This window comes from Halichoerus grypus, chromosome 10 (genome assembly GCF_964656455.1).
Source record: "Halichoerus grypus chromosome 10, mHalGry1.hap1.1, whole genome shotgun sequence".
In the NCBI taxonomy this organism is placed as follows: domain Eukaryota; kingdom Metazoa; phylum Chordata; class Mammalia; order Carnivora; family Phocidae; genus Halichoerus; species Halichoerus grypus.
In genome coordinates this window covers 66856986-66864465 of record NC_135721.1, presented here as the reverse complement: position 1 = coordinate 66864465, position 7480 = coordinate 66856986, and positions in this window count along the sequence as shown.

Sequence of the window (7480 nt, the reverse complement as noted above, 5' to 3'; positions counted from 1 at the left end):
GTTTAATAGAGAACTTAAGTATAAAAGTTGTGAGCTGAAGTATCCATATGTTAGTGAGTAAAAGGGTAAACTCCAATGTGTTTAAGTAGTAAGATGGTATAAAGATAAAGGGAATGAACAGAAGAGAATCTGGAATAAGGGCAAAGAGGCACTTGTAATAATAGAATTTAAAGTAATGCCAGAAAATATAAATTCTAAGAGCAAAAAAGAAAAAAAAAGTAGAGAAATGAGAAGTTTCTCTGAAGAGATGAGAAAATTAGCTAATTTTTTAAAGCCCATGATTCACAGGAAACAAGAAGAAAATAAAAACTGGAGACAGTATAACAACCTAAGAAAGGAGTGCTGGCAAAGAAAATGAAGTTTGCAGAATTGGAAAGAAATGAAAAAATAACTACTGACTAAAACTCACCAGGGAATACTTTTTTTAAAAAATGTGAACATACATAAACCAGCAGGACCAAATAAAATGGATCCCTGGGTGTTGAGGGAATTGACTAATGAACTTCCCAGCACAGTCACAATTGCAGTTGGAAAGTCATGGAGCACTACAGAGAACTAGAAAATTGGAAAACAACAAATGTGGCATCATTTCCTGAAAAGGGGGAAAGCATTGTTCTATCATGTACCTTCCAGTAAGCTGAATGCCAACACTTTAAAAAACAAAATAGACTATTAGAGCTGCCCTACTTGAGTTCCTCCAGGGCAGGCACTTTAGTGTGCATGGTATATGGCTCAATTTACACGACAAGGGGAAACTCCATAAATAATGCTTGCCCAAGAGGGTAACTGAGTCACAGTGAACATAACCTACTTGGCAAATTCATTTTTTTCCCACAAAATCATATACAGGATAACAAAAATTAAAAGCCCCATAGTTAAACATTCTTGATATTCACAGCATAGAATTATTCACCAAGAATAAGATTACTTTGTGATGCAATGGGATAGAGGCCATGAGTTTTAATTTTATTTCATCATAGAATTCTCAAGGGCTTAGATGTTTGGCTGGATTTCAGTCCCATCTCCCACAATCTATTTTTTGACTACAGAAATTTATCATATCTCTGAGTCATAGATTGTTCATCAGTAAAATGTCTAACAATAAGGATTATTTATTCATATGTGATGTTTTTCATTAAAAAATAGGGCAGCTACTGTGAAAATTAAAAGATAACATGAGAAAACAAGCTGATTATATAGAACAACACCTGGAAAAATAGCAGGGATTCAATAAAATTTAGTTCCATTCCCTCTCTCCATCTCTCACACAATAACATCTTCAACTCTTTAGCACAACCATTAAGTTTTGAACATAATAATGGGATAATAAGGGGATCTCTATAGGAAAATGAAAGTTCAGCCTCTTGGTAAAATATTGCACAAACTTTTGTTAAGTCTGTTCGTCACAGAGGAACTAAATCTCTAATTGTGGTTTTAGCGTCTTGTATACATTTGGACTTGAGAGGTATCAGGAGAGGAATGTGACATATTTTAATGATAGCTGAAAAATACGGGCAGTTCATTACCGCATACATGATAAAAATACGTATGTGTATAGTTTTTTTTCATTCTCTGTTAAAGGCAGCTATGTAAATTTGCTTTCTTTAAATTAAAGTTACTTCAGTTAATTCACAGGAAGGATAAACTATATAGAGTTCAAAGAAACTTGACTAGACTGTGCTCCCACTCAGATTTGTTTGGCTTTAATTTGTTTGGCTTTAATAAAAAGGCACTTCTAAAACTTACTTTAAAACGCTCCCAATCAACCAATGAGAACTTCAACTGTCCCAAAGGGACTGTCCCACACTGTGAAGGGCAACCAGTTGGTGTCAGTAACAATCCTATAACTGAGGCCAAAAGTCATCCAATTTCTATACACTTCTGTTTCTACTAGTCTACCATTTTTTGATGTCCATGTTTCCCAAAACCTCTATATAAGATCAGCAACATTCTTTGTTCAGAGATACTGTATCTTCGAAGCACAACTCTCCATTGCTGAGCAAGAAATAAACAAGAGTTTTATTTCAAATATTGAGTGGCAATTTCTTCACATACTTAATAAAATCAGAAAAGTTGAAATTACTTTTTGAGTCATTTGTAAACAATTTCAGTATCTTTGAGTCACATTTTGGTACCTTCTATTCACAATGATTTCAGAGACTAAATCAAAGAAGACTAACTCTCCTAAGGTATATAAGCAATTTTATAATTTATCTCTTGCTTAAACCACAAATAAATGATATTTTTATGCACTATCTGTGAATCAGCATTTACTTAAATTCAAAGAAAGATCTATAATCCAAGAATTACACTTTTTACTATGTTAAAATTTTATCTGAAATGAAATCCTCAAGAAAAGGAACAGGAAATGGATTTGTTCAGAAAGGAGTTCTATGTGATGCCTTTTGAGTTTCACCTCCTAACTTTACCTGGTTTAAAGGCAAAAACTAGCATCTAACCCCATCTTTGTAAGCTTTTATATGCTCAATAGTATCCCAATTTCTCCCAGGGTAGTTAGGAAATCATTAGTCATCATTCAAACTATGGGCAATACACACTGCAAAATTCATTGTTTATTCACCTAATTTATATAGAAACTTTTATACTGGTGGTCACTCCACAGGATAGAAAAGCAAACACAGACCACCAAAAAAAAAAAAATAATCCCTTTATGATATAATTATGATGAAAGTCTTTAAATTGTCTTAGTGGCACCTTAAGTCCTGGAGAACAGCTTTCCAATCACTGAAATCTTCTAAATTCCTACCTGTTCAACTTCTGTCCATCACATCCTAAAATGGTAAATACTCTCTTAAACTGATGTGGTGGGGAAAATTGACACATCTGATCTTCTATGATAAGACAGATTCTAGAATTCAAGAGAGATAATTTCAAGCTAGGACCATCCATTCCAGATAAGTCAAGCAGAGCTAGTATTCATTTTTTTTTTCCCCTCCAGCTCTCTCTTTCCTCTCCTCCATTAAATAGGTGTTAATTTTTTCATCATATCATGTCATATAGACTTTACTGGCTTTTCCATTCCTTTTTTCCCCTCTCTGTGTTTCATTTGGGATATTTCCTACTAAGTTTCCTAATTATATGATTTTTAATAATAGTTATTAATTCCATCTGTTGTATTCTTAATTTTGTGTTTTTATATTTTACTAAGAATTTTTATTATTTCCACTTGAGAAAATGCATTCGATTTCTTATAGATTCCAGAACTTTCTTAACATTATCAATGTTTTCCTTTATTTTTTTAACAGTAATCTAAAGTTCTAGCCTGCCAATACCAAATCATCTGTGTCACCTTTGCTTAGTTATTCTGGTTTTCTCTTAGTTTTGGAGCATTTGGTCCTGTTTCTTAAAATTCCAAGTGTGTCAGTTACCAGTATACTGCCTATCAGCTCCCAATATACCCGTCATTGCTCTGCTTGTGATACTGAAAAATTTCTTCTTTGCCAGGTGGCATAATTTTAAGCTTTGTTAGTAGAGGGCACTAGAGGAATGCTGGAAAGGGAAGGGGAACTTCTTCCTGATTCCTTTGTGCACTCTTTTTATAGGCTTCTCATCAGGTAGCAGTCATCAGTGCATTTCACCTCCCCATGGGCAGCAGTCCCCCCAAATCCCAGAAGGAATCCTTTCAGGTTTCTGCTACTGATTCAGTGAGTTCCATGAATGCCATTTCCCTGTGGACAACTCCCTTCAATACCCCCATAGTTGCCAGTGGATTCTTGGTATGGCATCTCCCTACTGATGGCATGGTCTGGCACCCCAGAGGGCAGATCCCTAGCCACTTTCATAGAACAGAAACTTTATATGGTTGGTTTTCTCAAACCCCAAAGGAGAGATTCCTAGAGATTTCCACTAGTGCTGCAACTCAAAGAATGTCTTTACTGTCTCATGGATAATAGCTATACCGTCTCTCAGGAGGTCCGGAGGGGGAGTACTCTTATAGATTTGTTCCTTAAATATTTGCTCTGCTTTAACCTAAGAATGATGACTTCTTTTTATATCTGATACCCCTTTTTCCTTTAGAATTCTCTTTATACCTTGGTAGGTAACACCTATTACTATAATTCCCTGTTATTGTTTAAATAATTCTTTATAAAAATATTTAGGCATTCAAATAGCTTTCTGGTTTGTGGCTCCTGATTAGCTCCTGACTAATACAGACTTGGTACTGGGAAGATAGGATTTGATCATGACTTTGGCTTCAGCATAGTTCTGAAATCCTTGCCAATTGGAAATGTGTTGCTGGTAACAAATGACATAAAGTAGGGGCGCCTGGGTGGCTCAGTTGGTTAAGCATCTGCCTTCGGCCCAGGTCATGATCCCAGGGTCCTGGGACCAAGCCCTGCATCAGGCTCTCTGCTCAGCAGGAAGCCTGCTTCTCCCTCTCCTTCTGCCTGTCGCTCTGCCTACTTGGGATCCCTCTCTCTCTCTGTGTCAAATAAATAAATAAAATCTTTAAAAAAATAAAAAAAATAAAAAAATAAATTAAAAAAATGACATAAAGTACTCTACAAGTAATCCAACTATAAACAATGGTTGTAATGAAATGCCCAGTGAAGCAAGTTTCTTGGGAGCCCATTTGGATGCCACATTTGACCTTTATGTTAGTAGTGATGACTATCAGGACTGTGGTGTGCAAGGCATCAACTGAGTACATGGTGAATAGGATCACTTAGAGAAAGAAAATGACAAGATCCTTTAATTTCAATCTTAGAAACTGTCTGATAACCAGAGAACTTCCGTGACAGCCCTAAATTAGTCTCTTATTTCTCCCACCCATGAGGCTAATATTGCTGAAAAACCAAACATAAAATCCAGTTGTACTGGTTGCTGAATTACATTGTCAGTTGAATTCACAGTCTTCAGAATTTCTATGTGAAGGTTAACACATTCATTCTGAAAGAGAGGGATCCTGAAACGGTGAAACAATCTTGAACCCTCAAATCACTTTGATCCTTTCTTACCACTGGAAGTGCCTTGTTTTCTGAGTTAACTATCTTTCCTTTGCTCTAAAATCTATAGTAACATCACCTGGGACAGATGCCTATCTTAACCCTTGTTTGACTCATTTGGCCTTTGCAGGGATTGGCTAGGTCTCAAAATAACTGTGGACTGTTAGAAATTTAATCAGATAGTGATTCCAATTGTAGCTATTCTTCAAATGTGAAACTTTTAGTGGAACAAATAATGCCTTTTCACCCATAACATTTTTCAAGGATTACCAAAAACAGTTTGCTATCGCTTGACCAGGCCAAGATGAAACCTTCAGTTTTGCCACAGACTGTGAAAATTCCCCTGTTCTATACCATAATATAGTCTACAGAGACCTTGATAATTTTTTCATTCCATAAAACATGACACCGGTCTTTAACAATATGCTGATTGGATCTGATGAACAGGAAATGGCAAGTATTTTAAATGCTTTATTAAGACATGTACAGATTATCAGATGGATGAGAAACCCTATAAACATTCAGAGGACCCCCATTTCAGTGAAGTTTCCCACAATCTCACATCACTGTCTCCTGTCTAAAACTCTGGTGGTCTAGAGCATGTTGAGATGTCTCTTACACAGTAAAAGACAAACTGCTGTTCCTTATACCTACTACCACAATAGTAGGCAAATTACTTGATAGATATTTTTAGATTTTAGAGATAACATATATGATATTTGAGTATGAGCTTTAGATCTACGTAGAATGACACAAATGTCTGCCAGCTTCAAGTAAGGAGCAGAGGAAGTGGAGGCTCTGCAATAAGGTCAGGCTGTACTTCGAACCACTCTACCACTTTGGCCTTAGGATCCAGCAGATCCAATGATAGTGTCTTTGGTGCATAGGAATGTTATATTGTACTTGCACAATAAGAGAATCATAGCACAGTTCTCTGATTACAAAACAGATTGGGCAGGTCCAGATGGTATAACTAACTTGCATAAGAAGTTAGCTCAGACTCCTTTGATATCAATTCTTTTGGCATTGATTAATCTTCTTCAGTTTATATCCATGGGCTCTTGGGGTTTGGAGTATTCCTTAAGACCAGTTGACTGAGAGGGGGGGAAAAAAAAACCCTCAAGCCTGGTTAGGAGATGGCTCAATATGACACATCAGTATTACCCAAAAGTGGACAGATGAACATACAAGACACCACAGTCCCATTCAGGGATAATCCTTAAGAAGTATGGTAAAAATAATTAATAATAATAATAATAATGAAATAAATCCACCCAATGGGAAAAACTTCAAACAATGCATTTACATTCGGTTGTCTACTTTGAGTAAGAGCCAGAAGCATGAATCCACAGTAATTCGTGGGGAGTTGCTAACTGGTTGGCTAGATCATAGCCTCTTAATGCACCACTACGGTGATTGGTGAGTTCTCTTTGTCCTGCTTCCTTTTTGACAGCTTTCCCTTGCAATTTAGAGGGTGACTTTCACAGCACAACCGCTCCCCATACATGGCATCTCCATCATCCCCAAAGGTGGAGTCCCAGAAAACTCCACAAGCACAGATCCTCTACAGAATTTTCCTGCCTTTCTATTGGCTATAACCTTACTCTCTACATGGAAGTCTGGATGCCAACCCTTGGAGGCAGGACCCCTCTCTTAGATTTCTTTCTTGTTTTCTTAATCCTAAGGGGTAGTAGCTGCTCACAATGTCTGCTCTTCTTATATTCTTCAGAGTTCTCTTTATAACTTGATAGCAAATCTCTTGTTATAGTTCTTAATTATCATTAACATATACAAATTATTGTGTAGTTTATGTCTCCTGACTATGTCCTGAGAAATTCACCTGATACTTTCTTATTGATTGCCAGACATATGTACCAAAAATTAGAGATTTGGGAAGCTGTTAACTCTCTTCAGAGAGGTATTAATGTTCTCCTGGAAGACATATAGTATAGGGAAGGGTTGTATAATATACTTAGAAAAAATATATAACAAAACATCAGGAGTGATAAGAGATAGGAGGGAAAATTAAGTAGGGCAAGGAGATACGAAGAAACAGAGTGTGACTCTTTGGATGGGCTTGTCAAGTAATGCTTCTCTGAGGAGTGTCAAAAGAGCAGATACCTGAATGATGGAGCAATAATATTCCTGAAAAAAGAACAAATGGAAAAGCCGTGAAGAAGAAAATAAACAGATAACATAGGATACAATAAACAAGAGAGGTAGATATAAACAATAAGATCAGAAAAGCAGGTGGGCTCCAGATCATGCAGGGTATATTAGGCCATATTGAAACCTCTCGTAACTATCTTAGGGTTCCTGCCAATCTCTCTTAACTACCCTTCTGTTTTGTTTTGCTTTTTGTAATGTAAAATTAACATGTAATCAGAAGGAGCATTTATAAGTAATTAGTGCTAGACCTTCAAGTATCAAAAACATACAGTAAAACTCTGCTATTACAGTGTCTTAGTTTGAGTCTCTGCCAAGTCAGAGCCTGAAACAAAGACTTGGGAGCA